The sequence below is a fragment of the Vidua chalybeata genome, chromosome 2 (genome assembly GCF_026979565.1).
Source record: "Vidua chalybeata isolate OUT-0048 chromosome 2, bVidCha1 merged haplotype, whole genome shotgun sequence".
In the NCBI taxonomy this organism is placed as follows: Eukaryota; Metazoa; Chordata; class Aves; order Passeriformes; family Viduidae; genus Vidua; species Vidua chalybeata.
This window is the reverse complement of record NC_071531.1, coordinates 36,773,662-36,798,661: the sequence shown is the minus strand read 5'-3', so window position 1 is coordinate 36,798,661 and position 25,000 is coordinate 36,773,662.

The window sequence follows — 25,000 nt, the reverse complement described above, 5'->3', positions numbered from 1 at the left end:
AATAATACTTTCTGTGGTGAAAGGCTTGCACAAGTATAGCTGACCTAAATATAATTAATGAGCACTGAAGTGAAGAAGGCATTAAAGATGAAGCTTGTTGATGACAGAAAAAATTTGTTGCAGATTAATAATCTTCTGTTGATTGGGTTATTGATGCTATTCTCAAGATGTGACCATGGCAATTTACAGGAAAATGAATACTTCTTTGTTTCCACTCTTATATAGCAGTACGTCATGACATAACAAAAGAAGTGGTTGACATGCCACATAGGTAATTTAGTTGCAGCTCCATTCCTATGAATCACAGCCAAGTAATTAATCTTTTACCTAGGAGACAGTACTGGAGATATTAATAAAATGTGGGACAATAATAATTTTTATATAAGGAAAAGAAATTACATGGTTTAAGGGGGATTGATACTTTGCCCAAATATGAAGAAATTGAATTTTGGTGTCAGTGTAAGAATGGTCTAATTGATGGATATTGCTACCATACAACAGTAGTACAGAGGAAGGAACCTTGATAACTGCATATGAAATTTATAAGTTTTGCAACAGTAAAATTTATAGGACATCTTCTACTTTGTATGCAGCATGTACTGTTTTCAGTCTAATTAGTTTTTCATGGATTTGAAGACACATTCTACAGATAGGAGTGCATCTGTTTTCCCCAAGACACATATTATTCTGATTAAATATTTGAAATTAAGATGGAGTGATTTCATGTGTTATTTTTGATAATGGTGGTTGGTTCAATGAAAAAAAAATTGGCAGTCTTTTATAAATGTTTCAAAATCTGAAGTGGCATGACTTTGTGATTAAAATTGTTTAATTAGCATTTCCTGAAATACTAGGAATTAACCAAAGAACAGAACTGCTGCAAGAATCATCTGGAAGATTTGCACTATAAAAGTGTTTTTTTACATTTATGTTTGATTTTTTTTTTAATTGAATCAGTGTGAGATCAAAGTACCCAATTCTATTCTATCTGTAGGTAAATTTTTCTGTTAATTTGCAATGTGTATTGACTCCTAAAACGAAAGGTAAAAAGTAGCCTTGTATTCTCTACAGCCTTTCTGCATGAGAGTTTTTATTTAAAAAAGAACTGCTGCCCGCATCAGGACCTATTAACAAAACCAAAGAAAATACTCAAATTGTTCTACTTTCAAAAATAGATTAATAAAGTAATTTAGGTTAGAAGGGACCTTTAAAGGTCATCTAGTCCAGCCTTCCTGGAATGAGCAGGGGCATCTTCAATAAGATCAGGTTGCTCAGCGACCTATCCAATCTGATTTTGAATATTTCCAGAGTTGGAGCATCTGCAACCTCTCTGGGCAACTTGTTCCAGTGTTTCACCATCCTCAATGCAAAAAAAAGTTCTTTCTTATGTCTAGTCTGATTCTACTTTTTAGTTTAAAGCCACTACCTCTTGTTCTCTCATAAGAGATCCTGCTTAAAAAACTGTCCCCATCTTTCTTATAAGATAAATATCAAATATTGAAAGGCTGCAATAATGTCTTCTTAGAGCCTTCTCCAGAATGAACAGCCCCTACTCCCTCAGTCTGTCTTCAGAGGAGAGGTTCTTGAGCCCTCTGATCATCTCTGTGGCCTTCCTCTGGACTTGCTTCAACATGTCCATGTCTTTCCTCTGCTGAGGACACCAGAGATGGATGCAGCACTTCAGGTGGGCTCCTATGAGAGTAGAGGGGCAGAATCCCCTTTCTCAACTTGTTGGCCACATAGAGTAAAAGAAAAAAAAATTATTATGCCTACTAGAAAAATCAGTACAAAAAAAGAGATTACTGATCTTTCCATTGAACAATGCTCGATCCTCCCTACTTGAAAGTAGGAAATTTGACATTTTCCAATTATTATTCTTACATTGGGTGCATATTTTACTGATCTCATAAAAATGTACAAAATATTGGTCAAATAAAAATATAAAATTGTTGCATCCCGGGTTAGTTTATTTAGGGGTTCTGATAAATGTTAGTTAGCCGGTTCTGTGTACCCCATTTTCCCCTGCACTATGGTCCGCTCCGGGTCACTCACCATTGGAGCTTCCCCATGTCAGTCTTGTAACCACCCCCCTGTTCATTCCTGAGACTTCTGTGTCTGTTACCCTATCCCTGCAATCCCATTCATCCTGGAACCCTGTATCCACCCCTATCGTGTTCCCATTGGTTGCCACGGTCCACATCACCCCCCCCCCCCCTCCCCGCTGCCTGTCCCCATTGGGCAAGGGGGCTTCCGCCTGTGTCTGCCCGCCCCCTATAAACCTCCATGCATTCCTTTGTCCTGTCGCCATCTTGTCCACGCAGGCGCCGGGAACGGATGCTGCTCTCCACCGCAGCCACCACATGGCAATAAAAGTTCTCCAGCCAACTGCAGGGCAGGGTGCGCCTCCTTCGCCTCTTTACCTCCTCCCAATGCCGGTTACAGAGTGCGGCTAACCCACGCTGAGGCTTAGCGCCAGAGCCTCCGAACCAGCGACGGCCCCAGTCCGGCTCAAGGGGCAGAGCCTAGCCGGGCTCCAGAGCCGTGTGGGACTGGGGAGAAGAATGCAACGCCACATAAAATTATATAAATGATTATACAATGAATATAAAATGATATAAAATGAGTTTGCTGGAGGCTTCTTAAGTTTTTTTCATTAAAAAATCTCCAAACACTGCAATGAGGTGAGCTGGGTTTTCTTCAACTGTTCTCAGAGGCTTCTAGGTACATAGCATACAAACATTGAAAACATAGGAAGTAAATTTTATTATTTGTACCCTCCTGTATCTGCAGAATCCAAGAAGCAAAAGCTGGTTTGAATAAGAGAAAAAAGGAGCCAGCATTGAAATAAAGAAAATAGTATAGAGGCTGAATGAGCATCTGGCATAGGTGATCATGTATGAGAAGATGAGGGGAGAATGCTTGGAGAATTAAATTAAGAAGCAACAGAAATACTGAATAAGAAAATAACAGACATATGAATGTTGCAAAAGGAAATATATGGCAATGGACACCAGACTGGAGGTAGGAATGTGGGCAGGTTTTTGATAAGGCAGAATGTTAGTCCTTTCCCACAAAATTTTTCAGAGAGTTCAGCCACATTAACCAAGGATCGTATTAGGTGAAGACCTCTGTTTTTGTATTCTGCCTGGTGCTTTCTAAATTTTTGTCTGCTAATATAGTCCACTGTGCTGTTGGCAGGTAATCACATTTAAAAATAGATCCTTTTCCATCTCATCAGCATTATTTTGAATAATTTTCTTAATAAATACTTGGATATTTTTAGTGCAATTTTGCTGTACCACCTCACATCTGAAAAATAAAACTGGTGTAGTGAAATGTTTTAGAAAGAGCACATGAGTTCTGAGAATTCAGACCTTCTGCATTTTCAGAAGTGTTTTCTCCTTGCTTGTTATCTATCTTTGTGTTTTGGATTGGAACATCTGGGAAAAAAAGCTTGACAAATGTAACCTACAGACTTGTTACATTACTCATTTAATATTTCAACTAGAATCAGAAGTAGCCTGCTGTTGAAATTCCATAATATATTGTGTCTGGTTTAGATGGTTGTCTGGTACTGAACTTTACTAAATTATGAGCTTTTCTGAGAAAAATTGGATAAAAGTATGAATACGTTGTCAATCCTGATTTTGAACATTTTTATTTTTAAAAAAATTAAAATATTATTATGATTTTATAAATTCACATTAGAGCTACTTTTGCTAGTGCCTTTGATGGTGATTCTTTAAGAGACCCTAAGCTACTCACTCACAAGAGAATATAAGGACAAGATTTATCACATCTATCTTTAGCCACTTAAGAATCTTATCTGCTCTTTCTTAGTTAGTAGGATGAAATAAGCATTTTTCAAGAGTAAAAGATTCCATATAGTCAATCATTCACTCTAAGATTGCATGAATCATTGCTTCGATGTGGTTTGAACATTTCCCTCTCCATTGCCACAAAAATCAGCGTAGAGTATATTAACATAAGGTAAAAATATTCATTAGGAAAGGCACATTTAACACTAGCTGTGCTCAGTGTTTCCAGAGGAATTTACATTTTGAAAGAGACTATTTTGCTGATTATAGTAAAACAAAATCAAATGTCTTACAGTAGTAGTAAAAGTATTAATGTCAATTACATTGTATATACTACACAGAGAACATTTGAAATGTGTTAACGATGAAGAGACAGAGGTCACTTCTCTAACTGATAATTCAGGATTATTCATTTTGGCAGAAGGTGAATGACATAATTCAACAGAAATTTCAAACATTACATTAGGTAGAGCTAAGTGCTTCTGCCATAGAATTTGCTTTATAGTTGTAATATTTCTTCCAGAGGGAGAGAGAACCAAGTCACATTCCTTTAATCTTAGCTATATATACATGAAAAACAGAAGCACTGCAGATGTTTGATTCCTAAAAGAAATATAATTTTCTTGGTTTCATGCTCTTTTTTTAATTATTATTTTTGATTATTTTTAATACTACAGTTATTCAAGCCATTCTATTCATAACATATATGAGTTTTCTTATCAAGAGAGATAAAAATTAAATTTTAAAGTTAATGTGTATGGTGAGAAAAGGAAGAGTCCTAAGTAGGTCTCAAATTCTTTTAAGTTTCTTTTTCAAATAAAGGTATTATGACTGCTTACAAGCTCCTGGCTGATCATTATCAAAAACTTTGCGGGGCATGGGGGTACCCCAGGGGATGATCAAGACATTAAATATTTGCCTACCTAGAGGTCTGACAATAATGAAAAAGAAATTAATAAAATTCCTGATAATTTTATTGTTTGAAACTAATGTCTTGCTATTTTACCACAAATAGGAAAAGCCAATACTCTTTTGAAACCATTCACAGTATAAAAATTCCAACTTTAGGTTTCTAAGGCATTCTGTAGGAAGTATCTTCTTGTTTGCTTCCTATTTAATTCCTGTCTTGTCATAAATTCAGAGAATTATTAAGACTAGAGAAAGCCTCCAAGCTCCTCAGTCCAACCTTTGACTGAACACCACCTTGTTAGCTAAACCATAGCACTAAATGCCACATCTAGGTGTTTCTTGAACAGTTCCAGGGATGGTGACTCCACCACTTCCTTGGGAAGTATGTTCCAGTGCTTTACAACCCATTCAGGGAAGAAATTCTTCCTGTTGTCCAACCTAAACCTCCCCGGTGCAGCATCTTCTCTGTTTTTGAGTGAACAACTGGAAGTCAATGTGTATGATGATAAGCAGGTGATGCATGTGTCAGGGTAGGTAGGAGGGGAAGGAAAAACAAGACATGGGAATATGCAAAGCACCCTGAGCAACTGGGCACTGACAGCTGAACTTTCAAAATTTTCACTAAAAAAAGTTAAAAAAGGTGTGAGCTTTGCAGTACAGATGTTAAATGCACCTTTTAATTAATCTTTATACCATCTAGTTATTTTTAAAAAAATAAAAAAAAAAAATGTCCTCTTTGTTATCTATAATTTCCTAACGCAATTTCTATCCTAAGTTATCGAAGATATTTTAATTCTTTCTGTGAACCAGAATATCTTCAGATAGTGAAATTCAAAGCAGAAAACCCCAGAAAAACATTAATTTCTTAGAGCATGTCTGTGCATTTTCAGGCTTTATGCCGCTAGACAGCAGCAAGGAACCCACATGTGCTGGAAGTCCTAGTAAAAATGAGCTGTGAAAGTGTTCAGGGATCTGGCTCCACAGTCTGATGATGTGATAGCCTGTTGACCACAGCTGGATTGAATTGAGCATCCAGGTGGAATACAGCCAGGTGGTGGTGGGGAGGTCCGGCTCTCAGACAGACCTACCAAAGGGAAATCTCAAGTCCAAGTTACCACAAATCTGGGGTTCTCATATTTTGCTAAGTTGTTGGCAGAACCAGCTTGGTTTTATGATTCAGCGTTTCTGTCCCTCAGTCCTTAGTGACAATCTTCTATTTGTCTAGTTAAACTGTCAAGATTTTTTTTTCTTTGTTTATGTTTTGCTGCTGATTATCCAGTCAGATGGGCTCATTTTTAGGTATTTGTGGTAACTACTCAGTCAAACATGAAAATTTAATCTTCACTTACATTTTATAGAATAACATAAAAAAAGAGAAGAATTAATCTATATGGGACTTTCCTGTCTTCTTACCCTTTCCTCCTTTCATATCCTGAAAATAAGAGCAAGGAGCTAAAACCTCAGCTCTCTCCAAGCATGCAGTCATAGCAATTTTAATGTAAATGGCTTCAAAGTATGTCTTTGCACATTCCAATTCACAGCTATCCCACTGGAACACATGGAGGTCAGTTCTAATTTATGTCAAGCTGCTGTGGTCACAAAGAGTTGAAAAAAAAGCTAAGCACTTATCATTAACAGAAAAGATTTTTATTTTTATGGAAAAAAGTAGAAGGAAAAAAAAATGGTTTGAGAGTCTTTGTGGGAGGTCTATAGCATATTTTTCCTTGTTCTAGGAAGATCTTTCCTAGCAACCCAATGTGCATCTAAATATAAAATATGTTTTTAAATCTTCAAAATAAATTTCTACCAAAAGTGGCTACTAAAGCTGTCTCTCAAACTCGGCAGATAATATACTTCTTCGAATATTGCTTTCTGTAATGCTAGTCAGAGAAGATGTCATATCCTGTGCTCTGCACATTAAATTGGGATGTTAATTGTATTAAGACAGAGAAAACATAATAAGAGCAGCTCACAGAGAGATCAGCTGATATACAACTTTATGAAAGATAGTGGATTTTTTTTTAATTGTTTGCTTTTACAAAGCTTGATAATGGTTTGAATTACTTGACCATCAGTTGACAAGTGAGTGTATTAGTTGTGTAGAGGGGAACATGTCCACTCTGTCTTTAGTGTGTAGATTTTTTTCATTCTGCATCACATTTATTATGCAAAACTGTCTTACCCTTATTATCAGCCTGTGTATGGTAGTTGCATGTCTGTTTGCTCAGTATAATTCCCCATTGATTAAAATCACTTTGTAGAACTAAAGCCTTTCCTGAAGCTTGGACAAAAATATCTTCAGTTCCTGAAAAGTCTTTTTGCTATGGCAGGAGGTTTTAAGAAGTAATTCATATTTATGTTTCTTTCAGAAAAATATTCTTGAGAAATGACATGTACTATGGTACTGGAAACTTTATCTTCCTCTCAGAGCTGATGTGATAGAGTCAACTGAACAACATAATAACATATCTCTTGTAAAGGTGGAAGGTGAGTCAGTGCACAGGGAAAGAAAGATGAAAGAAGCTTTCAATCTCAAATTATTTTGGAACAGGAAGTGATGTGCTAGCCAGTCTTAACTGGCTAACATTATGAGTGCCAGGCCTAAGAATATTGGATATGTAAATAAAGTTAAATAAGTTTGGAACTGAAACACAGAAAAATCCCTCCAGACATTGAAACTAGGGTGCTTTGGTACTAGAAGGAATATTTTCATTTTAAGAATGGTGCTTGATTATTGTTAAAATATATTATCAATGGAATAACTTGAAAATAATGGGGGGAAAAAAGAATTAGTAAGTGTGATTTTTTTTTTTAATAGTAAAAGGATAAATCATTAAATACATTGGGGAGATTTAAAAATATCTTAAATAATTAAAACTCTCACTATAGGCATTCTATATATTGTATACTTTTGCAAGTAAAGGTTTGTCTTGGAAAGCTTATATGTAAGTTTGGTAAGCTTTCTGAACAAGTGATTTCCTTAATGTTTCCTGATTAATGTAGGTAAAATGTAGGAAAAATTGCTGTGGTTAAAGTGGAACAGTATAGGAAATTAGATGGTCTTATTACACTCTGCTGTGCATTTTCTTGATCAAGAATATACTTCTCCGGTGACCTCATTACTCAAGGCTGTGAGTAGGCTGGTTTCTGAGAATTTACCCCAGAAGTCTAGAGTTGATTTTTAATTTCTTCTTCCTCTGTGCTATTCTTCAGTAAACAGAATTCATTTCAGAATTTGAGGATATACGCTACTCTGTAAAATAAACCTGCTCTTATTTTTTCCTAATGTGAATTTGAACTCATTCAAGAGAACAATTCATTTAGAAAGCACCTTCAAGTTTTAAATAATCCAAATATAGCCCCACATAGGATCTTATAATCTATATGGATAATAAAAAGCACTGTCAATGAGCAAAAACTAATGAGCAAATTGGAATATCAACTGCTACTATTAGATGTCTGTAATATGTTCTTGTTGTGGTTAAAGAAAAAAGCTATATGATATATAGCTTATATACTGAGTAAGCATGTAATACGTGGCACCACAATTAATTTCTTCTTCTACTGTCATTTGAAAGAAAAAAATTCATAAGTGTGATTTGTTTCTCCCTCCTTAGAAATAATGTCTTCTTCTATGATATAGTTTTTATTTTTCTAAATGGTTTTCTAAAGTTGAGTTTAGGTTACATTTCTTTTTCCCTGTTTCCTAATGCATGATATAGGAGAAAGCATTCATTTTCTTGGGGGGGAGGTTCACTCTTTGTGAAACATTTTTAAAAAAATACTCTTCTTCAATCCAAAGCTGCATAGCTCTGCTTGTTGCTTTTAAAGAAAAATGAAATCTGACAGTCATTTTCAAAGCAGTGCATCCAAACTATCTTGAGGAACCCAGCCCAGAGCTGACTCCCAGCAAAACAGCAGCCAGGATAGAGCTGGATAAAAAAAGTATGGCAGCAAAAGGATCTTCCAAGTTATAATTTTTCATAGAAGATCCAATCAGGATTGTAAGGAAAAGTAAGAATTCATTTATGAAACAGAAGATACAATACAAATGTAAGATTTTGTACACTTTCTATCTATCTTATGTGCAGACATATTTTGGAAAAGAAAGTGAGGCACAACCTTTGGATTCCATAAGCCACTAAAATAAGCTGTGTTGCCTTGACCTGTATAGAGAGAATTATATTTGTATCATTTCAGTGAAAACAAATGCTTTATCTTCTCTGAGTGGAAAATAGAAAGCATTCTGCAAAGTTAAGGAAGCACTATTTTTTTCTTTTGTTATAAGTTGTTCCTGTCTTTTTCTGAGGTATTTTAAAGTAGAGTAGTAGGCCTCTGTGGAAATTTGCAGACAGTAAAAGTTTAAAGGGTTTTTTTGTATACATTATTTTATTCATATTCAAATGCTAGGAAATAAATACAAACTGACATTTTCTCACTGTCTTGTTTTTGATGTCTAACATGAAGAGAAACCAAAGATGGCATGGCCTGGTAGAAGAAATTAAAAGAAGGACAGTGGTTGTTCATGAATCTGATGATTTGGAATTATAACTACACATAATGCTGTGATAAATGAGTACCATGAAGAACACTTTATTTTCTTATTTAAAAGAAAAATTTTGGAAGCTGGTTTTGTATCCTCTCTATGATGCCTCCGCCTAGCTAAACCTATGCATTTATATTTAGTTCTTTGCATCTATACAGGGTTGAGACTTCTTTCACATTCAAGACATCCAAAGAGTCCATTGTCTTCTCTACATTATTTGACCATTCTCATACTTAAACAGGTTCATATAAAGATACAACATTCTGGAAAATTTTAGGAAAATCCACAAAGGTAAAATTGCTATTCTTTCTTCCATATATAGATAATTTGGATTAACAATTTCAAGTTCTAAGTACATAGAATTAAAGCAAAAATTAAGTCAGACCCCTTCCCCTTTTTCCATATTGCAAAATCACTATGTAATATATAATTCAGCCCACAATTCAGAAGACAGTATCTCAATTATCTGAGCTTTTATCATTAATCAAAATAGTAAAAAAATCAAAGAATAGAATGGCTTCCTACTGTGACAGCAAAAGGTAAAAAGCAATCATTCTATTTCTTGAGAAAAAGTGAAAGTTTCTGTTATTCAAATACTGGGAAAAAAATCAAAGCTAAAGTTAATTAGTAAAGAAATCTCTATGGCACTAGAGAAATCCACCAAGTTTCAATGTTCAGAGGACTCAGTGAGAAGTGAAAGACATGCTATTCCTTGGTCTATCTGATGCTGAAGAAAATCTTGCATTTCTCTCTGCCATATCTCATCTAAGTCTCCCAACTGCTAAAAAAATAATGTCTTTATGGGCACAGGGGTTTATGTCTCAGTTTGACTAAAGAGCTTGGATATGAGTGGGAATATTTGGTGTCAGAATTTGACATTTTTAAGAAAATGGTCTGTTCAAAGCTCCTGAGATCTCTGGTTTTTAGCACAGCACTTTGTTTTGTTTTATTTTGAAATGTTATATTGAAGTAGTGGACCTATTTAATAATGGCAATCATACAATTCAGTGTTGAATTAGAAATATGTTCCCATTTCAATGTGACTGTTCTTTTCCATGTGTTAATTCCCCTCTGCAAGGGAGGGTATTGTTGTTCATTTAGATGATATGGTTTTTGTCCTCTCTTGGATTAGTGACTTAGCCATAGGATTTAATTTTAAAGAGGACTCACAGGTCTACTACTGCCAACAATAAGATGACCTGGTAATATTCAGAGTTCAAAGTTTAATTGCAATAGATCAATCATTACAAAGTTCAAAGAGCATTATTAAGCAAGCTGCATATTTTAGGTCTTGAGGCAATATAGAAATAATTGTCAGGAAAACAGTGGAAAAGGAAAGCACTTTAATCTTCTTGTCCTCAGTGTGACATATGTCAAGCTTCCAAATATGCAACATGATATCATAGCTGCAGCAAGAATGTCCAATTTAGCGAAGGAGAAGGTGCAAAGTGACCTAGTAGAGCTTTTTTTAATTATTAGTATTTTGAAGTTACTAAACTGAGTAATGTTTAAAGCTGCAGTACCCAAGTTTTCTTACAGGTTTTTTTTTTGTTTTTTTTTTTTTCTGCAGACTCTGAAGGTATTTACTGATAGTAATTCTTTTATTTTTCTTCATAGTCAAGTAATTGAGTATCTTGGAATATAAGTTCACTTTGAAGGCTCATAATAATAATAATTCATATTAAGGTAGTAAGGTTAAACAAATCTCAGTATTAGAAAATAAACAATAGTATTTCTTACAATGAATCACATCTCACACACCTGGAAATATTCTGATGCATATTTAAGCAAGCATTTAAGCTGATCATGCTATATATACACATGAAACAAAGCTAGTTAGCAAAACAGATGAAAGCTTAAAGTCTGCAGTTTTGTAATACAGTGACTCCTCTTGAAAGTGGAAAAAGCTGAGAAATAAATGTGATGACATTTTAATCAAACTCTCCCTTGCTTACTTTTACTTTGTTTTGTTTTCTTCATCTGGGATTATCCATTTTGTGTTAAACAAGCAGTATGGTTTTCTCAGGTAAAATCATGTTATTGATAGGCACACAAAATGAAAATGAGATGGAAATTTCAGATTCTTGGGTAAAAATAAAATAAGAGTTATACATAGTTGTTCCTATGTCTTATGCCATCTCACACAGAAATAGGAATAATTTTCCAGTCTACTAACAAAGTTTCAGCAGCTCTAATATGTTGACTTTAAAAGACTGATGGAGACAGTCCAAAAGAAAGGAATATGAATGATCAGTGATACAGAACACTTCACACCTAAAGTATACCTGAAAAAACAAAGGTTTTATTATTTTAAGTGAAATATAACTAAATCTATGACTTAATCATACTTGGAATTCAGTTGAGAACCTGCATTGATATTCTGACATATTTTGCAGAAATATACTGTTCACCCTAGCATGTATGAAACCTGGTATAGATGGAAGCTGGGGCATGCAAAATGCAAATCAAAATTTTACTCTAAATACTCTGACCATGTTAATCCATGTTCATGTGCACAAAATTCTGTGGTCTTCTACTAGTTTTGGTTTCTTAATTGAAAACCTATGTAATCACTGTATTAACACTTTCAGCCATGGAGTAGAATATCTCTAATACCTCCCAATAAAGTCAGAGCAGACTGATTTAAAACATCTCTGGATTAGGTTTAATCTAGTGTATTTGCCTTTGCATTAAAATGAGTTTTCATCATGCACTACGTGTGAGAAAAAAGGTTCAAGGAAAAAAAATGTCACTTTGTTGATGACTTCCTTTCAGATAAAATGGGGTATCTGGCTTCATATGTACTTTTAGTCCCCCGAGAGTGGTTTAAATAAAATGGTTCAAGGCAATTTGTTTGACTTCGTCTGGAGGCTAACTAGAAGTATGCAGAGGAGCCTATGTCTTCTCTGACTCTTAGGAGGTTATAGCAAATCGTTAGCTTCTTAAACAGTTCTTAAGAGAAAAATACTTAGGTCCACTGGGTTATGAAGAGTGAACTCAAAGGTTAGAAATTTACATACAGTGTGGAAAAAAGAAGCAACATTCCTAAATGCTAAAGTAAAAATGGACAAACCATGAAAACCAGTGGGAGAATGACAATGGTATTTTGGTTGCAGTGATTGACTTTAGGATTGAGTTTATCAGGGCTGTTGTATGGTGCAACCACATGCAACCACAGAATCATTGAATAATTCAAGCTGGAAGGGACCTTCAAGACCACCTAGTTCAACCCCCCTGCCATGGGCAAGGACACCTCTTACTAGACCAAGTTGCTCAAAGCATCATCCAACCTTTCGTTGAACACTTCTAGGGATGGGGAATCAACAGCTTCTCTGGGCAACCTGTTCCTGTGCCTCACCATGCTCAAAGTGAATAATTATTTCCTATTATCTTTCTAAACTTGCCCTTCTTCCTCATTGTCCTATCATTACATGCTCTTCTAAAAAGGCCATTCCCTTTCCACTTTTCTCATAGGCCAGTGAAATCCCCCATGTATATATAACCTTCCTGCAATAAATAGGACGACAAATAATTGGCATTTGTTTCAGCAAGCGGAAAACATAACTCCCGTTTTTTCAATTGGAAGATTTTGTGAAGATTCCTACTCCTGTTGTATGCTTGAAAACTCTACAGTATGAGAATTAGGAAATCTTTCAAACTCTCTTTCTATACAAAATCTCTGGGGTTCACTGCATGTTCCATAGTGATATTTAACCTGATGTTGAGACGATCTCACAAGTCACATGTAATGTTATAAATACTGGAGGAAATTCCAGTGGCTTGCAAGGAAGACAATCACATATCCATTGTCAAGGCTGTCCTTGCTCAGCAGTGCATTGGAGGTGCAACATATATGCTATAGAAATGAAGCCAGTTTGCATCTAATCTAAACTAGCTTATTGTTATGAATGTTCACAAGAACAGCTTGTTATGTCAGTGTAGATGTAGTAATGTCAGTGTAGATGTAATTATCTCTTCCCTTGTGTCAATCCTTAAGAAGCAGCCACTTATTAGAGAAACTTTAAACAGTAATGGATCATGAATGAGCCACTGGAGACATAAAAGGCTGTAAAAGACCTTTGCACAAGGTCTGTATTATCATTTAAGCAGTAAATATACATTTTTCCCAGCACATTGCCCTTAAATTAGGAAAAATCTTGTATTAGCATAATTGTCTAAACAGAAGTCAATAGTCAATATTTCTTGGAAATATGTCTTCAGTTATTTATACAATACATTTAATCCATATAGTGTGAAACTACAGTTTGATTTGACTTCTCACAACACCATAAATCAAAACAAGCAAACACACAAACACCCTTAGAGTGAGAGAAATAGACTTTCTTTACTCATACTCTATAAGACCAAATGAATTTAAGACTAGAAAAATTTAAATTAACTTTTAATATTGTTTTAAAAGTTCAAACACACATTGGGAAAAATATTCTTTTGACAGTATTTTTTTAAACCTGAACTCTTCACTCATTTTTGAGAACTAATATACTTAAGTAAGAAATCTTTTCCAGTTGAGTACTCTCTTTAAGCTTCTTTAGGCAGAACATGTTTGCAATAAAGTTAGAACCCCTCTTCTCCTAAAATTTAGATTTACAATGGTAAAGTTAATGTAAAGCTAACTCTAAACTAATGATGTGTCTGTAGAAGGTTCTTTAAATGTCTTTATACACTGTATCTGTTGTTTGAAAGTGGTTATTTAAATTATGGCTCACTTCTGCAGTTTAGAAGCTTGTAAAAAAGCCCAAGAAGACCCAAACTCAAACCTGTTTTTGTTTTTAACTCTGAACTAATCATTAATTAGGGTAGTTTGAAGTTTCAGTAGGGCACACAGAGACCATTTTAGAGAGTGTTTTAAATGTTGTAATTAAATTGTAGGAGCAGTATTCTCAAAAATAAAAATCTTAATGGAAAAAAAAAAATCTTGCTATAGCTATTTGGCCAAGAGCCTTCTTGTTTTACCTCCCATTTTCACAGCTCTGACATGTAGCAGTGCATATTTTAACATAAAATAGCAAGTCTGAAACTCTGACATGCTGTATATTTATTCTTGTGTGAAGTAAAACTTTTTTTTAATAGTACAGATGATTATATCTATTTTTTTCAAATGAAGTGTTTCTTTTAAAGTGTAAGGTTTATTTTCACACTTCTGATTACCAGAGATGCAGGAAAAAGAGTGCTGTACATCAGACATTTAAATCCAGACATTATGCAATCATGATAACAAGGATTAATAAAGATTAATTTAGCTCCCACTTAAAAGCCCTGGTGTGTCAGAAGTACAACTGTCTAGCTTGTATGAGGGGAACAATTATAATTTCCTTTTCAAATGTGGCTCTTTGTTGCACAGTCAACAGTTGTCCATGATTTGAAGAATATTTGTGTCAAGCTATTCTTTAGCAAGTTTAAGATATGGCTATTCAAAAGAAATGACTGTTAAGAAAAAACCAAACCAAACCAAAACAAAAAAAAAAAAACAAAAAAAAAAACAACTACAAATACTCTGAATGGCTCATTGCAATTTATTAGTTCCATGGAACAGTTTTTATTTACTGAAGTTCAAAAAATTTCATTTTGTCCATTGATCAAAACTGTAAATGATAAAGACATAATTTCCAAGGACCTACATTTTAAGAGTTCAGTCCTTTTGAAGATGATAGCTATTGCTGAATATAATAATTGTGTTCTATTAAACTACTCTAAAAAATAGGATTTCTGTACAACTGGATACTCTGTGAGAATGTAACAGGTGACTACAAAAATAACATTGCCAGAGCTATGTATGCTTGCAAATTGGAACAAAATCTTTCAACTTAAATTCTTCCTCATTTTATCTTTCAACATAATTTCTTTGGTCTAAATGCAATTACCTATATTATCTATTTTTACCTATTTTCAATTTAAAAACTATTACTGCAGTTTGTATCTTCTCCCCACAAGGGCAATATTATTATTTATTTTTATTTAAAGGAATTTTGCAGAGATGGTCACATTTCTTTTAAGAACAAGAATGAAGAAATTATCACACCAACTGCTTTGATTTGACGTTGGCAGTGTTAAAAAAAATGAAGAAATAAAGTATCAGGAACAACAAATAACAAATGAATGTCTCAACAAAAAATTTAAAATAAAATACCAAACAAACAAAACAAGTTATACAAAAGAAAAATGTGAATCAATGGTAGCAAGAGAAAGCAAGAAGGAGCATAAACTTCAGAAAACATGAAAACAGGTATAATCCTGTTGTAGGTATAATGTAACAGAACAGACAAGGCCAGAAATTCATATTCACATCAAGAAGAGTCAAATCTGCATTAGTAAGACCTGCTTTTTAGTAAAAATCTGAAAACTGACCCTAGAGTTGATTCAGGAAAATGAAGCTTCTGCTGCCTGCCAGGAACACATTGATGAATCTTGCTAAACTGTACCTGAGGCTGAAATGGACATTGCAGCAGGGAAAATGCTACTGAGCTGAATTGTCAATGGACACCAGCACTATGAGGAAAAATATGACTACACCCAGCTGCAGAAATGGAAACTCAGCAGACTTCCTAGGGGCACAGAAGAGATTTTAATGATTAGAAGCCAGACCATATTAAAGCTATGAGAGCAGTTTAGGGATACTTTATTATTGAGATGCATGAGCTAAAATAAGTAATTCTTTTTTTAAGAGTGGACTCAATCAATGTTCCAGGGAAATAGCTTCCTTGAGTGAAGATTGAAATCAAGATCCTGACACTAAGACATAGCAGAAATCAAGGGAGAAATGTACTGAAGGATTTGGAGGATTCTTGTGTTGCTTTTGGCTGGGGTAGATCTAATATTATTTGCTGGTATAGGATTGTGTTTTGGATTTGTGCTGAACATAGGGGTGATAATAGAGAGATGTTTCTGTTATTGCTGAGCAGGGCTTGCACAGAGCCGAGGTCTTTTCCACTTTTCATACTGCCACACTGGTGAGGGGACTGGGGGTGCAGGGGACATTGGGAGGAGTCACAGCCAGGACAGGTGACCCCAACTGACCAAAGAGACATTCTAGACCTTGTGGCCTCGTGCTCAGTATGTAAAGAGGGTGGAAGAAGGAGGAAGGGGTATCATGTTTGGAGTGATGGTGTTTGTCTTCCCAAGTCACCATTACATGTGATGGGGCCCAGCTCTGCTGGAGATAGCTGAACTCCTGCCTGCCCATGGAAGCAGTGAATTCAATTGTCGGTTTGCTTTGCTTGCGTGTGTGGCTGTTGCTTTCCCTATGAAATTATCTCAACCCATGAGTTCTCCATCTTTTACCCTTATTATTCTCTACCTGATTCTACTGGTGAGGCAGTGATTGAGTGTGGAGTTTGGCTGCTGGCTGGGGTCAAACCATAACAGTAGTCCATAAGGCTTGGGTTGTGGTAACAATCTGGATTATTACAATTAATAAAATGTGTTGAAATTTAACAGCTCACAGAGAAAGGACGACTAATAAGAATTTTTGTTATAAGCTTAGGAATAAGAAATTGTATACTGTAGTTATCACAGGATGACTATGACTTAAAGCTGAAAATTAATGTGATTCTGAAAAATATGATCTGAGTGGGATCTTGTAACAATAAGAATTATTAGTGATATTAAGACCCTCTGTTCTGGATGAAACTAGTCCTAAACTGGTTAGCATATAATGCAGCAAGCAGCGTCATCTCCTTCCTTTTACAAAACTCAGTGAATTAAATGGATGACATTCATCTGATCCTGTAGTCAGAAACTCTTATGCTTGGCTGGTGCTGGGTAGCAAAGGGTGAGAGAGACTCTAAATTAGTGCTAATTCTGTCTCTACTGTATTTTGTCTTAAGGAGAGGTATTCTGAACAGAAGTTGTACATGGAGCACACACCAGCTGAGGTCAGTTACCTAGAATTTGAGATGTGGCTAGATTCCGATGAGGAATAAAGACCCTAGACATAATTCTGTATGTAGGGAATATTAGAGGGAATTCACAGATATGATTAAGTTAATCAGTAGTCTTGTGATATGCTACAGAAAAACATCTGGAACTCATTTATTTTTTTTTTTTTTTTTTTTTGTAGTTGCTCTGCAGTTTTCTCTAAGCATTGTATTGTTCACTTGCTAAGCTTAAGATATTACTATTCCAGCTTTAGATATAAATGTATTGTTTTCATAGTAAAAGACAAGTACTGTGAATGTGTGATGTTGAAGACAGAAAAAGAATGAAAAAATAGTCTGAGTCTAATCTAGCATAAATACTTTTGTATTATTTCTGTTTCCATTCTGTAAACAAGCTTTGTCTGTGTAATCTGAAAACCTGGTTCATTTAACTGAGTTCAAAGAATGTGAATATTTCATTTTTATTTTTAAAGTGTGTGTTTGCGTGTGATATTTTATATAAGGGGAAGCATGTTCTTTTCCTGACTATCACATGTTGCTCCAAATGGCGTAGGTGTCTTGTAGTTCTTGTGTCCTATCTGACAGCCTCATGAGCACTCCAGAGGGACATGTTAGAATGCCAGTAGATGTATATGGCTAGTCACATTAAGTTCACTGTCACTGTCTTCAGTTGATGAGCTTCTTTTTTTCCTTTGATGCCTTCTCTGGCCTGACTTTTATTTACCAGAAAGCATCTTTTCAAATCTGGATGGATTTTTGTTCTTGTTGCTTTTTGTCATTTTTTATTATTTTCCTGTGTCATCATATCTTTAACTCCTGAGTAATAAGTATTTGTTGCACTTAGTTTTGTATTTTGGAGCTGTGTACAACTCTCTTTCTGTGAGCTAATGACAATTAATTCCAGTGCGAATGTTTATCCATTTCTGTATGCCTGTGACAGTCTGGAAGCACAGACTCCGCCTGATAATGGCTTATATAATTTCAAGCTCTCTGTGGCATAAGAAACTAAAAGCAACACAAGTTCTTGTCTTTTTATGAGCCAGTAACAGCTAGATAAAAGTCCTGAAGTGCTTTAATGCCAATGTTTTCACCACCACTACTTGCTCCCCTAGTTTTAAGTTTAATATGAGGTTATAAATAGACCACTTTTAAAATCCCTTTTTTAATGGAAGATGGATGCTTAACTGCTCTTGCTTTTCATTAAAATTGTTAGATTTGTACATGTTGCAAGGAATCTGGGTATTATGACTACATATTCACAACATTTACTGCAACCAATGAAAAAAGCACTACTGAACTCCTGGTGACCAAGATGGTATGGTCTTTCACTGTACCTTTTGTCGCATAAATTTAGAGACATCTGCCTACAAAAGATAGACTTATTCATCAAAGCTACCTGTCTACAATTCAGAATAGACCTTACAAAATATTTTAGACGTATGACTTGAAACTGCATATTTTACAAATTAAAACTAACACAGTTCTTCTCACTTTTAATTAATGTTTCAAGTAATGAGAATTCCATTTTTTGGCAGGTCATAATACTGTCTACAAGGAAATCACCATTATCATGCATCTATGACTGGTTCCTGGACTTGATGTAAGAGAGTAGAAAGCTGTGGCTCTCTCTACACCTTGGGAAGTTCAGCCCAGGCAGAATACCCAGTCAGAAGGACCTTATCTCCTGTATGCAACAAATAATTAGTTTGATTTATCTTACTTTCATTCAGTCTATCCTGAAATCCCAGACTTTGGGAAGTCATTATGAATAGGTTTTTAGGACCAGGAAGGAGGAAATATTTTCATTTCTGCTCATCTGTTGGAAAGAAAAATTACTCTAGATGAAGAGCTCTACATTACACTTTTTAAGCCACACAAATTTTAACTTGACATTCATTGTAACTAAGAGTTAGTTATGATGATCATAATTAACTTTGCAATTACACAGAATGGAAAACGCTCAGATAAGTGGGCTGTTTAATAGTCATTGTGTTAACTACAAAAAAAATCATCATGTCACATATTTAACCATGAGGTACTTCTGATTATGAAGGTACCTCAGAAATCACTATTTAGGAAGTTACTACTGGATGACAAAATATTTTCAGAATAATCACCTTTGAAGCATTATATTTCTCTTATTATTATTTTTATAGCACTTTAAAGGTGGTCAGTGGTTTGCAATAACTATGAAAATAAGCTCACTGTGAAAAAATCTGGCAATTAAGTAGATAAAATGAAGATAAAGGGAGGAGAATTACATGTGACTGAAAACAATTGAGCATATAGATGCAATTAATGATAATGTCTGCATAGACACCTATAGCAATCCTATCAAGATTACTTCCAGTATCTGACTCTGTGTATATTGGGTGTCATTTCCTAAAACCTGTTCTTCTTTCAAGCTCTCAAGTTTTTTAAGACTTCAGTTTTCTAGGTCTTCAAAAACAAAATTAAGAATAAAAACTAAGGGTCTATTTTTATTGACGAGGAAGAGCAGAAAAAATTAATCCTTTTATTATCAACTAGTAAAAAAATTGGATGTCTTATAAATGTTAGCTTTGCAATTCAAAGACATACATATAGCTAGAACAAACCTCTAGATATTTCAGAAGGAAAAATAATCAACCTTTATACATATTTCCTACTGAGTGAGAAAATGTGTTTTTATCTTTAGAATATTAAGAACAAAAGCTTTTCAGTGCAAATGTTTTGGTTATCAAAGGGTATAGTAATTTTTTTTTTCTTCAGTAAGCTTATACTTTCAAATATAAAAGGGTGTGAATCAAAACAGATTTAATACCCTAAACTCCGAGGTATACAAAATCTGACTTTTGAAGCTTGAATGTACCTCTATAACTAATGTAACAAAGTTACACACACAGTTGCTTAGGTACTGGAATGCATTTTACTTTCCTTTTTTTCCTTTCTGTCTGATTTTCTGTAGGTCATTTCTCTCTCTTTTGATCTGTGATGTATTTGCTCAGGTGTTTCCCATTTTTATGGCAGTGTCAATTAACTCCCTTAAATTTGCCCCTGTTGCTCTCAAAATGTCTTGATGTTCCCTTTGAAGATTTCTTCTCCATTAGCCACCATTTTCAGCATCAGAGACTGACCTCTGTGAGAGGAAAGTTTGCTGCCAATAAGCCCTGCCCTGCTAGTAGATGTGTGTTTAGATGAAAGAAATGAACAATGATTTAGAATTATGAAATGAACCTAGAAAGCAGCACTAGTGCAGTCTAGATACTCTAGACAAGAGTCAGAAATTACTCAGATCCACATTTGCCCTTCCAGTATTCAGGAGTGTTTGCCTGTGAGGTTCATATTCCAGTGTAGTAATTAAATTTACCATTATGAACATTTAACATTACTTCCCTTGTACATTTTTGAATTAAGAAAGAGGGGTGGGAAAGTAAAAAAAGAATGAACACTTTAGTTTTAAAGACTTTTAAAAATCCCCAGTTCAATCTTGTAAAAGAAAATAGTAGAGAGAAAAATGTGAAAACCAATCATCTTCAACAAAGGTTTTCTGTAAACAAGTTAAGAGATAGATGGCTCATTTTTTTAACCAACCCATAGAAGTTTGGAGTTGGAGAATTGACATAAAGTTGAGTGCAGTTGTGTCTAGTCTGAATTTTTCCTCCTGAAATGACCAATGTTGCACTATCTAGTAAATTTTACAAATGTGTCTTCTGCTTCAATGTCTTTTACATTACTTTTTTTTGTTTCTGAGGTACCCTGATGGTGAACTATTTACAAACAGTAGGTTATACCTGATTGATTGTGGAATATTTCTTATATAAAACATGTCCTTTAAATGAGATCATCACCACATTTTTTCTAAAATAAATATGCTTTTCCTGTCTTACTTTATACTATGAAGCCAAAACAGATACATAGATTGCATTGTCTACTACTATACTTATATCATATAAGGTATGATGTCACATTAAAACCCTCTATGGCGCACAGCTATACAGTAAAACATCGCACATATAAAGTGGCACACTTCAGATTTTATTACTGAGGGGAACAGAAGTCCCCTCAGTTGTTAAACAGGGAGTATCAGAACAAAGCTCTTCTGTTTTAGTTTTTATTGCTCTCTAACGTACTTGTTGCGTGATCTTAACTGTATCACTCATGGCAAAAATTAGGCAAGTCTAGTAGCTTCTCACTACTAAAAGTTTTGATTCCTAACACCCTCTTCCTCCTTGCTCTTGACTACAAGATATTGCCATATACCATGGACCAGCTTTTAGAGCCTTCAAACAACTGATTTAACCTCTTAGCCTTGGAGAACACTTGTTGCAAATTCAGCCTGAGAGATGGTACTACAGACTTGCAGAAAGCACCAGTCAAAGCACATGGGAATGTGCACAACCATAGCTCTCACAAGAGATAGAAAATGTGTCTCAAGCTGTGTCTGTTAGGTTCTTCCAGATTTTTTTCCATTCTAATTATCTTGCGAGAGGACATCCACTGGTTGCTGAAAGTTTGTAGAGGAATGTGACTTCTGAGAAAGAATCAGTGATTAATAAATATCTGAAATTACCTTCTTTACCCTTATTTAAAATTCAATACTTAAATTAAAGTATTGAATATTGAAAAATTTTTAACATCATTTATCTTAATGTATGGAAGCATCTTTTATTGAGGAAAATAAGTTTATACTCTTAAAAGCTGTATGCATCTCCTTCTGAATACTTAGTTTATCTTGCAGTGTAATTTAGGTATCACAGAGTCTGTGCTGTGTGTTTAGAAGAGTATGGATTAAAAAGCAAAGACAAACCCAAAGCCTTTAGACCAGGTATGCATACTTGTCTGAAAACAGGGGAAAAAAAAGTTTGCATGCCTACCTGACTTCTATTGTAATTCTGTTGTAAATTTAACATTTGCCTTTGGAATTTTTCCACAGACTGGGGAAACTGGGATGCAGTGTTGGCTTGATGCTTATCATCCTCCCATCAGTCTCATCTGAGGATGTGGCTGCCATACTTTACTGTCAAAATGGAGAGACATAAGGTCTCTTCTTCTCCTTCTTGTACTTTAAATAAAATCCAGTGTCAAGATCTGACTTTCTGACTTTACGTAATTTTTGACATGTCATTGGAATGAAGGTTTCTTTTCTGGGACTTCAACAGACTTTTATGTTTTGCAGTTAAATAGTCAAAGTAAATTGGTCACCTGGCAAAGGCATTACTTGTTTGACATTTAAGAGGGAGTAGTTTTAGATGTAACTCAAATTCTCAGGTACATATTTGTTCTATCTCCTGGAATATATTGATAATTTACCGAAACAGCAATTAATCTTTACAGAAAATCATAGAATAATTTGGGTTGGAAGGGGTCTCTAAAGATCATCTAGTCCACACCACTCCTATCCTCCCCCTGCTGCCCCTTCTCCCTAGGAAAAAACTGATATAAACAACTGATATAGAACTGATATAAATAGGATATCAGAATAGCCTATTTCATAGGATGAAACATGTAAGCAAATAGATAGAAAATATCCTCTGTACAAGAAGAAATACGCTGGAAAACAGACTGCCATTACCTTTTAAGTCAAGCTATTGAAAAAAATATCTTGACTCTGATTATCAATTTTACCTTAAAATATGTAATGCTATTATGTCATAATTTTTAATTGTAGTTTTTCTTTATTTGAACTTCAGTCTTCAAAACTAAATTATATTCATTAAATGGAGATATGTCATTCTACATATCTCTATCATGTCTACTAGTAACAGTGACAGAATTATAAAGAATGTATTTCATTTTGATGAACAGCTCTAACATATATCTCTTTCAGACAAGGATAAGGTCACCTGTCATAAAGGTGTATTTGCCGTCCAAAAATTGATACGTAAATATTGAAAACCGTACATTACTTTAAAAGTTAAAATATGCAATAGAGTGTTTGACCTTTACTTTGGTAGAGGTAATACAGATACTATCATCAATGTATTTCTTATTTTCTTAGAATATATGCAACATTTCTATTGGCAAATCAAAGATATAAACTTTTGGCAAGTTGATCTCTTTTTTTAAATTTAGACTTTATATTTAGTGTACATTTAGAATACGCATACTCCACCATGGCGCTATTTTGCTGGGTTTTTTTTCACAAGTCATTTGGGGAAAAAAACTGTTTGTTTCCTCAAGAGACAGTGTCTGACACCTCAGGTCAATATCGAAAATTTGGGAAGACTTCAGGGTTTTTTTTAAGTGTGTTGGGTTTTTTGAAGTTGAACAGAGCAAATCTGAGCCATACAATACAATGAACGTGTAGGTTGGAAAATGTAAATAACATTTAATTATTTTTCCTAAAATAAGAAGACAGAGCAAAAGTATTAAAAGACAAATTTAAATTTGATAAAAGGAGATGGCTGTTTTAGCCTTTATTATTTTCTAACACAAGTTAGCATTAAGCTTAGGGTAAGACTAGTCAAAAATAGTGGAAACTCATATAGAAAATAAGATCATCCATACTTTACTTTAGACCTAAAACTCTGGAAGGAATATGAACCCCTGTTTTAGGAACTGAGGTGACTCAGTTTTGTGGCTAGGAAGAAATTTCCTGTAAATATCATGTTCCCTATATTTGTTACCTGTGCGTTTTCTTTTATTTTTACTGTTAATACACACTAGGAAATGAATGTCAGATTAAAAGGACCTCTGTTTTAATCCTCTTTATGATGAACAGTCATAATGCCTATGGTTCTATTTTTTCTGTACAGCTGAAATAAGGAAATTTTACTATTGGTTTTATTGAAAGTAGGACAGAATTACAAATAAGCATATAGAAAATTTAGAATTACCTCCCAGATGCAGAGACTTCCTATATTTAGGTATCCCCTTGGTATTATCACATTGTTCTATTTTTTAATACGGACAATTTCAAATCAAATTTGATTCATTACGTACAACACCAAAAAACTCCCAGTGAGTGTTAATTCTCAAAAGTGTAAAGGGAAAGAACTTCAATCATCAACAAAAAAAAGTTTTTCTTATGAAATTCTTTTTTTTTCCATACATGAAGGGACTATGGGAAAAAATGCTTAAGATTCTAGTACAGGGTCATGAGGTTGATTATCTCACTAACATGCAGATGCAGGCAATGTCATTCCTCTTTACTGTTTTCTTTGAATTCATCTTGGAGATGGAGAATTATTGAAGGAATAGGTGGAGCCGTTCACCTGTGTAAGACATTCATCACTGTTCAGAGACTATACAGAAAATTACTACAAATAGGGTAAAAAAAAGGGGGCATATCTGAGGAGGAATTTATTGAATATTTAGCATTAGGATCACATTTGAGTAAAGAATAAGGATAATATTGGGAAGAGGGACCAAAGCCCTATATCTCCTACATACTTCATTAATGCATTAAGTAAACCCCAGTATGGAATTAATTATTGTCCCAGAAGGTCACATTTTTTTAAACTTGCCTACACATAAAATAATAATAATAATAATAATAATAATAATAATAATAATAATAATAATAATTTTGAGACGGTAAGTACAGGAATGTCCATCAGATAGCAATACTTAACAGTCTACATTTAAATACAATCTTAAATTTAGATTCCTAAGAAAACATTTCAGGATATCTGAAGAAGCAAAGGATATTGATTCAATCATATTTTTCAGACTTTGCTGCATGAGTAGACTTAGTGCTGAAAATGGTGATGCTATTAGAGAATCCTTGTAGGGGAAAGAAGTCTGTGCAAGTGGGAGTTACCAACCCTGGCAGCAGTTAGTATAGGGGAACCTTGAAGAACTTAGAAACACATGTCTGGAGGCTGTCTGGCATCCCAAACACTTTAAAA